The 8896-nt window shown below is 51.8% G+C and overlaps 1 pseudogene; it reads left to right on the top strand.

Annotated features, from left to right (window-relative positions):
• Positions 1–4983: 4983 nt before the first annotated feature.
• LOC147975110 (uncharacterized) lies at positions 4984–7647 on the top strand (annotated as a pseudogene).
• The last annotated feature ends 1249 nt before the right edge of the window (positions 7648–8896 follow it).

Raw genomic sequence — 8896 nt, 5'->3', positions numbered from 1 at the left:
CGTGGCCAGGTGGCAGCTCCTCCCGCGGTAATTTTTGCACAGTAAATCCTCAAATATTCCCGAAAAAATCATATTAAAATGGCATGGCATTCTGAGGACTTTTATTTTCAGGATATTTTTATATTGCACGGATAAGCCAGGAAACAGACAGAAAAATACTATTTTTACTTTATTTCTACTAATTAACAGAAAATATAGAGAGGGTACAGAAGTTTGTGCTTCTAGTTTCATCCATCTCATGCTTATCCAAAAGAATCCACTAACAAGGTTGATCAAGTCTTGTTAACAAACTCATTCTGATAATCATGAAACCGGAGAAATTTCGAATAACACTAAGTTACCTCAACGAGGATATGCATATCCCCTATAATAAGTATATCATATTTCTTCTTGACAGTAGGGAGAGGAAATTCAAAACTTCCAATTATAATCGATGGAATTTTTCCAATGGAGTTGATACTATGAACTTGAGGTTGTTTCCTCGGGAAGTGTACCGTATGCTCATTACCATTAACATGAAAAGTGACATTGCCTTTGTTGCAATCAATAACAGCCCCTGCAGTATTAAGAAAAGGTCTTCCAAGAATAATAGACACACTATCATCCTCGGGAATATCAAGAATAACAAAGTCCGTTAAAATAGTAACGTTTGCAACCACAACAGGCACATCCTCACAAATACCGACATGTATAACAATTGATTTATCAGCCATTTGCAAAGATATTTCGGTAGGTGTCAGCTTATTCAAGTCAAGTCTACGATATAAAGAGAGAGGCATAACACTAACACCGGCTCCAAGATCACATAAAGCAGTTTTAATATGATTTCTTTTAATGGAGCAAGGTATAGTAGGTACTCCGGGGTCTCCAAGTTTCTTTGGTATTCCACCCTTAAAAGTATAATTAGCAATCATGGTGGAAATCTCAGCTTCCGGTATCTTTCTTTTATTAGTAATGATATCCTTCATATATTTAGCATAAGGGTTTGTTTTGAGCACATCAGTTAATCGCATACGCAAAAAGATAGGCCTAATCATTTCAGCAAAGCGCTCAAAATCCTCATCATCCTTTTTCTTGGATGGTTTTGGAGGAAAAGGCATGGGTTTCTGAACCCAAGGTTCCCTTTCTTTACCATGTTTCCTAGCAACAAAGTCTCTTTTATCATAACGTTGATTCTTTGGTTGTGGGTTATCAAGATCAACAGCAGGTTCAATTTCTACATCATTGTCATTACTAGGTTGAGCATCATCATGAACATCATCATTAATATTTTCACTAGGTTCATGTTCATTACCGGATTGTGTTTCAGCATCAGACATAGATATATCATTTGGATTATCAGGTGGTTCAGCAATAGGTTCACTAGAAGTTTGCACAGTTCTACCATTTTTCTTCTTCTTCTTTTTAGAAGAACTAGGAACATCAATATTATTTCTTTGAGAATCTTGCTCGATTCTCTTAGGGTGGCCTTCAGGATACAAAGGTTCCCGAGTCATTCTACCAGTTCTAGTAGCCACTCTAACAGCATAATCATTTTTCTTACTATTCATTTCATCAAGCACTTCTTTTTGAGCCTTAAGTACTTGTTCTACTTGAGTGGTAACCATAGAAGCATGTTTGCTAACAAGTTTAAGTTCACCTTTAATATTAGCCATATAATCACCCAAGCGTCTAATCATATAAGCATTTTCTTTTAATTGTCTACCAAAATAAGCATTGAAGTCGTCTTGCTTAAACATAAAGTTATCAAACTCATCCAAGCACCGACTAGCAATTTTAGCAGGAGGGACTTCAGCTTTATCATATCTATAGAGAGAATTTTCCTTTACTACCTGTGTCGGGATATCAGGATCAGGAGGTTCTTCAATAAATAAAGAATTGAGATCATATGTTTCTTCAACAGACGATATATTAAGACCATGTACTTCTTCAATAGGGGGTAAATTATTAACATCTTCAGCTTTAATACCTTTTTATTTCATAGATTTCTTTGCCTCGTGCATATCTTCGGGACTAAAAAATAGAACACCTCTCTTCTTCGGAGTTGGTTTAGGAATAGGCTCAGTAATTGGAGCAGGAGCTGGCTCAGGAGGTGCCCAATTATTTTCATTTGTCAACATATTATTCAATAGAGTTTCAGCTTCATCCGGTGTTCTTTCCCTGAAAAGAGAACCAGCACAACTATCCAGGTAATCTCTGGAAGCATCGGTTAGTCCATCATAAAAGATATCAAGTATTTCAGGTTTCTTAAGAGGATGATCAGGCAAAGCATTAAGTAACTTGAGAAGCCTCCCCCAAGCTTGTGGGAGACTCTCTTCTTTAATTTGCACAAAGTTGTATATTTTCCTCAAAGCAGCTTGTTTCTTATGAGCAGGAAAATATTTAGCAGAGAAGTAATAAATCATATCCTGGGGACTATGCACACAACCAGGATCAAGAGAATTAAACCATATCTTAGCATCACCCTTTAATGAGAACGGAAATATTTTGAGTATATAAAAGTAACGCAATCTCTCATCATTAGTAAACAGGGCGGCTATATCATTTAACTTAGTAAGATGTGCCACAACAGTTTCAGATTCATAGCCATAAAACAGATCAGATTCAACCAAAGTAATTATATCAGGATCAACAGAGAATTCATAATCCTTATCAGGAACACAAATAGGTGAAGTAGCAAAAGCAGGGTCGGGTTTCATTTTATCTCTAAGTGATTCTTTGTTCCATTTAACTAATAACCTTTTGAGTTCATATCTATCTTTGCAAGCTAAAATAGCTAAAGAAGCTTCTTGATCAAATAGATAACCCTCAGGAATAACAAGTGATTCTTCATCATCACTTTCATCTTCATAATCAGATTCAATATTTTCAATCTCTCTAGCCCTAGCAAGTCGTTCCTCGAGAAATTCACTAAGTGGCATAGTAGTATCGGGCATAGAGGTAGTTTCATCATAAGTATCATGTATAGCAGAAGTAGCATCATCAATAACATGCGACATATCAGAGCGAATAACAGAACCAGGTTTAGGTGTCGCTAGCTTACTCATAACAGAAGGTGAATCAAGTGCAGAGCTAGATGGCAGTTCCTTACCTTCCCTCGTAGTTGAGGGATAAATTGTTGTCTTAGCGTCTTTCATCTTCTTCATAGTGTCCAGCAGATATAAATCCCAAGTGACTCAAAGAATAGTGCTATGCTCCCCAGCAACGGCGCCAGAAATTGGTCTTGATAACCCACAAGTATAGGGGATCGCAACATCTTTCGAGGGTAGAGTATTCAACCCAAATTTATTGATTCAACACAAGGGGAGCCAAAGAATATTCTCAAGTATTAGCAGCTGAGTTGTCAATTTAACCACACCTGGAAACTTAGTATCTGCAACAAAGTTTTTAGTAGCACAGTAATATGATAGTGGTGGTAGCAGCAACAAAAGTCAAGACAGCAAAAGTAATGTTTTTGGTATTTTGTAGTGATTGTAACAGTAGCAGCGGGAAAGTAAATAAGCGAGAACCAGTATATGGAAAACTCGTAGGCACCGGATCAGTGATGGATAATTATGCCGGATGCGGTTCATCATGTAATAGTCATAACATAGGGTGATACAGAACTAGCTCCAATTCATCAATGTAATGTAGGCATGTATTCCGTATATAGTCATACGTGCTTATGGAAAAGAACTTGCATGACATATTTTGTCCTACCCTCCCGTCGCAGCGGGGTCCTATTGGAAACTAAGGGATATTAAGGCCTCCTTTTAATAGAGAACCGGAACAAAGCATTAGCACATAGTGAATACATGAACTCCTCAAACTATGGTCATCACCGGGAGTGGTCCCGATTATTGTCACTTCGGGGTTGCCGGATCATAACACATAGTAGGTGACTATAGACTTGCAAGATAGGATCAAGAACTCACATATATTCATGAAAACATAATAGGTTCAGATCTGAAATCATGGCACTCGGGCCCTAGTGAGAAGCATTAGGCATAGCAAAGTCATAGCAACATCAATCTCAGAACATAGTGGATACTAGGGATCAAAGCCTAACAAAACTAACTTGATTACATGATAAATCTCATCCAACCCACCACCGTCTAGCAAGCCTACGATGGAATTACTCACACACGGCGGTGAGCATCATGAAATTGGTGATGGAGGATGGTTGATGGTGACGACGGCGACGAATCCCCCTCTCCGGAGCCCCGAACGGACTCCAGATCAGCCCTCCCAAGAGGTTTTAGGGCTTGGCAGCGGCTTCGTATCGTAAAACGCGATGATTTCTTCTCTCTTATTTTTTTCTCTCCGAAAGCAAATATATAGAGTTGGAGTTGGCGTCGGAGGGCATCCAGGGGGCCCACGAGGTAGGGGGCGCGCCCTAGAGGGGGGGGGGCGCCCCCACCCTCGTGGACAGGGTGTGGGCCCCCTGGTCTTCAGCTTTGGCGAGGATTTTTTATTATTTTTTCTAAGATGTTCCGTGGAGTTTCAGGTCATTCCGAGAATATTTGTTTTCTGCACATAAAACAACACCATGGCAATTCTGCTGAAAACAGCGTCACTCCGGGTTAGTTCCATTCAAATCATACAAGTTAGAGTCCAAAACAAGGGCAAAAGTGTTTGGAAAAGTAGATACGACGGAGACGTATCAGGCCGCTCCCCGCCCGCCCCGTGCCGCCTGGGCCTCGCGTTGGCTGCAGTGGGCCGGCTCGGCCGCGCCCCAGCCCATCGGCTGCTTCCAGCTACTGGGCCCTTGCCCCGGCTGCTGGGTTGTCCTGCCAACCCTAGGCCGGCCGGCGTTGTGCCCTAGGCCCAGGTCCATCAGGACCTCTATCTGGATCCCCTTCGCTCCAACTCGCCCCCCCCCCCCGCTGCCACCCCTGATCCAGCTCGCCTCTCCCTCCCCCCTCGCCCAGCCACCGCCTCCGACGGCCCTCCTGCCGCGTTCGTTGTCCCCCGCCCTCCTCTCCCGTCTCGTCGTGCCCGCCCATGACGCGCGATTGGGACGATGGGGCCGCTCGCCCCAAGCGCCGTGAGGCCGACCGGAGCGAGGCTTCCCGCCCCTCCCCTGACGCCCTGCGCCGGGAGGAGGAGCTTCGGCGGGAGCTGCGTGCGCTCTGGGACGGCCGCCGCGATGAGCGCCGCTCTCCGGCCCACCACGATTCCCGGGGCCGGTCCCTCTCCCCTCGGCTGGAGTCCTTGGGTGACCGGCGCGCGAGGCGGTGCTCGCCTTCCCCTGCCCCACGGCGCGGCCGGAGCCCCTCCCCGGCACGGGCCCTGCGCCCCCCGTCCCCCCGTTCCCAAGCCCCGCCTCCAGCCCCCGCTATGAAGTGGTACATGCTGCCCCACGCCACCGGGTCCTCGGCTCCTTCCGTGACTACCGCTCCGGGCGGTGGCCCCCCTCGCGTCCGCCAAGGTCCTGCCAAGAAGAAACACCGCGGTCAAGGCCGAGGCAACCTGGCCCCCCTGCCACCCCTGGTCCCGGGCTCCTCCGCCGTCCCGGACTCCGTCTCCAACCATTCCCGCCCCCCTTGTTTCAATTGCGGGGTGGCGGGCCACTCGCAAGTCAACTGCGCCAACCCTCCGTGCTGCTACATTTGCAAGGATCCTGAGCACCCCGCGCTTCTGTGCCCTGACCGCCCGGTGACGTCAGAGCTCATGATGTACGGCCACGGCATCGAGGGGCTGGGCTTCTTTCACCTGGAGGTTCCTGACCTTCCGCCGGCCACCCCCTCCCTTCAGGCGATCGTCACCGTGGTCGATGGGGTTTCCTCCCCAGAGATGATCGAGGCTGAGCTCAACCACCTCTACCGTCAGCAATGGGACTGGGCGGTCACCCCGACCGCCGGTCACATCTTCACTGTGGTCTTTCCCGACTCCGTTAGCCACGGCTACGCCACGCGGAGTGGCCGGATCACCCTCGCCCTCCACCAGCTCGTCGTCGACATCACCGAGCTAGTCCTGGACGCCCAGGTCGTGGCCGTCCTAGATACTGCTTGGCTGCTTGTGGGCGGCCTCCCCGACATCGCCCGGTCTAAGCTCGTCATCCGCCAGATGTCTAAGATTCTGGGCACGGTGGTGGTGGTTGACGAGCTCTCTCTCCGCAAGGAGGAGGAGGTCCGGGTCAAGGTCAAGTGTTTAGACTCCACCAAGCTTCACGTCACCGTTCGTGTGTTCTTCAACGACGAGGGGTATGACCTACGGATCGCTCCCAAGCCTCCCAACCATGTCGGTCGCCCCGCTTCACCAACGATGGTCCCCCCGGTGACAACCCGGGGACCAACGACGGCTACCACGGCCGCCACCGGCCCCGCTCTCGCCGGTCGGACGACGAGGAGGGATCGGAGGACCTACTCCCGGTCTCAGTCTCGCTCTCCCTCACCTCCGGCCGCCGGGGGGCATGGGCGTCAGGTTGCTCCAGGTCTGCTCCTTGAGGATCCGCTCGGCTCGATGCCCGAGTCCCCTGAGGCCAGTGATGCCTCCAGCGTGGGCTTGGTCGCCTGCCCCGGGACCTCTCCTCGTTCCCCCGTTCTAGTCGGCTCGTCGCACCCCAGCTCCCCCACGCCGCCGCCGAGTTCACCATCCCCGACCGCCGGCGTGTTGGTCCCTGTTGTGGCCTCCGCCCCCCCCCCCCCCCCCCGCTGACCCCCGCGACGTCCCGCCTCTGCCGACGGGCTCTAGTGCGGTCGGGGGGCCCCGGTTGTTTCGCCGGTGCTCGCCGAGGGGGAGGTGACATTCCCAGCTTCCCCTCTTGGCGCGGTGATCGTCGCCGCTCCGTCGGGCTTGATGATGGCCCTCGGTGGGGTTGTGGTGGCTTTGGCTATCACCAGCCCACCCACTGACCCCCCCCCGTGGCCGCCTCGCCTCCTCCGGTCGCGGATCCTCCCAGCTCGCGGCTCCTCTCGCCGACCCGGCCCCGACCGTCGCCTCCCCTGCGCCTCCCCTGCCGAGCCTGACCCCGACTCCGGCGCCCCCTGGCTGCGTGCTCCCTCCTGCGACGGCTCTTGGCACAGACGTGGAGACTCAGGTGACCACTCCCGTGGCCGCCCCGCCTCCCCCTCCGTGAGCCGTGGCCTACTCTCGCCGCGGCCGGTCGTCCTCCTCTCCGGTGACTGCCTCCCGCCAGAGCGCGCGGATTGACGCGGCGCACCCCGAGGGAGGCCCGACGCTGCACATCCACGAGCGGGCAGAGCTCCGGGCGGCTTCCCGGAACCTGGAGCCAGGCACGCCGGTAGTCCCCCCTCAGCATCTACTTGCTCATTCTCTGCTTTGGAGTCGGTTCCGCTCGGCCACCTTGCGAAGGTCGCGTCAGATTCTGCGATCCTGTTCAGGGGGGAGGTTGGTCCCCCCTTGGTCCAGATTGAGGCCATTAGGGCCCGTGAGATCCTTGACGGTCGCCTCGTGGAGGCCCGAGCGGTTCTGCTCGCGCCTCCCCCCCCCCCCCCCCGCCGATCGTGTCAGAGGATGTCGCTCCGCCCCTCCTCAGCGGGCTGGTGGCATTCCCCCCTGTCCATGGCGGAGCTGCTGGGCCGAACCCGTTCTCGCACCGCCGCTCTCCGCGCCCAAAGCGCATCTCGTTTCTTGGAGTCAAGCAGCCCCCTATGGATGCTTGATGCATGCTCTCTTCTGGAACATTCGCGGCTTCGGCCATGATGGCCGCCGCTGCCAACTCATCGAGTACATGCGTGAGGAACACATTGACATTGTCGCCATCCAAGAAACCATGCGCACGGAATTCTCCCTCCCGGAGCTCGACCGCCTCAGCCCCCACCTCTTCGTCTGGCATTGGCTCCCTTCTAGTGGGAGCGCGGGCCACTCGGGTGGCATCTTGTTAGGCATCAAGGATGCCACCTTTGAGGTCGGTAGTATGGACCGGGGACAATTTTTTGTCAGCATGGAACTTTATGAACGCGCCATCAACTTCAAGTGGGAGGTTATTATTGTCTACGGCCCCGCCGACCATAGCCGGTCCTCCTCCTTCCTTGAGGAGCTCCATCGGAAGATCTCGGCTGCTTCGCATCCAGTGGTGGTCGGGGGCGATTTTAACCTCCTCCGCTTCGCGGAGGACAAGAGCAATTCACATGTAAACTTTGCACGGATGCAAATGTTCAATGACTGCATTGCTGACCTTGGTCTCCGCGAATTAGATATGGTTGGTGCCAGGTTCACCTGGACCAACCGTCAGGCTACTCCGACCCAGTCCATCCTGGACCGGGTCCTAGTTTCCCCGGAATGGGACCTCTGGTGCCCCCTTGCTTCCCTTCGGGCCATCACTCGGATTGGTTCTGACCACGTCCCCCTCCTCCTCTCCTCCACCGACGAGCGTCCCCTGATCCCTCCCCGATTTCAGTTTGAGACATTTTGGTTGTCCCAAGCTGGCTTCATCGAGGCCGTGACCGCTCGTTGGGTGGAGGCTCGCGCCCTCTCCCAGTCCTTGTCTCGCCCCCCATCCGCCATCAACGCGTGGCATTTCTGTGCCAAGCGTGGCCGACAGTTCATGAAGGGCTGGGGTGCCAACTGATGGGTTTCGTAGTAATTTCAAAAAATTTCCTACGCTCACGCAAGATCATGGTGATGCATAGCAACGAGAGGGGAGAGTATGGTCTACGTACCCTTGTAGATCGACAACGTAAGCGTTTGGTTGATGTAGTCGTACATCTCCACGGCCCGACCGATCAAGCACCGAAACTACGGCACCTCCGAGTTCTAGCACACGTTCAGCTCGATGACGATCCCCGGACTCCGATCCAGCAAAGTGTCGGGGAAGAGTTCCGTCAGCACGACGGCGTGGTGACGATCTTGATGAACTACTGCAGTAGGGCTTCGCCTAAGCACCGCTACAATATTATCAAGGACTATGGTGGAAGGGGGCACCGCACACGGCTAAGAATACGATCACGTG

This window comes from Triticum urartu, chromosome 4A (genome assembly GCF_056163025.1).
Source record: "Triticum urartu cultivar PI428250 chromosome 4A, HENAU_Tu73, whole genome shotgun sequence".
NCBI classification, from domain to species: domain Eukaryota; kingdom Viridiplantae; phylum Streptophyta; class Magnoliopsida; order Poales; family Poaceae; genus Triticum; species Triticum urartu.
Note: the sequence above shows the minus strand (reverse complement) of the source record. Positions and strands in the feature narration are given on the sequence as shown.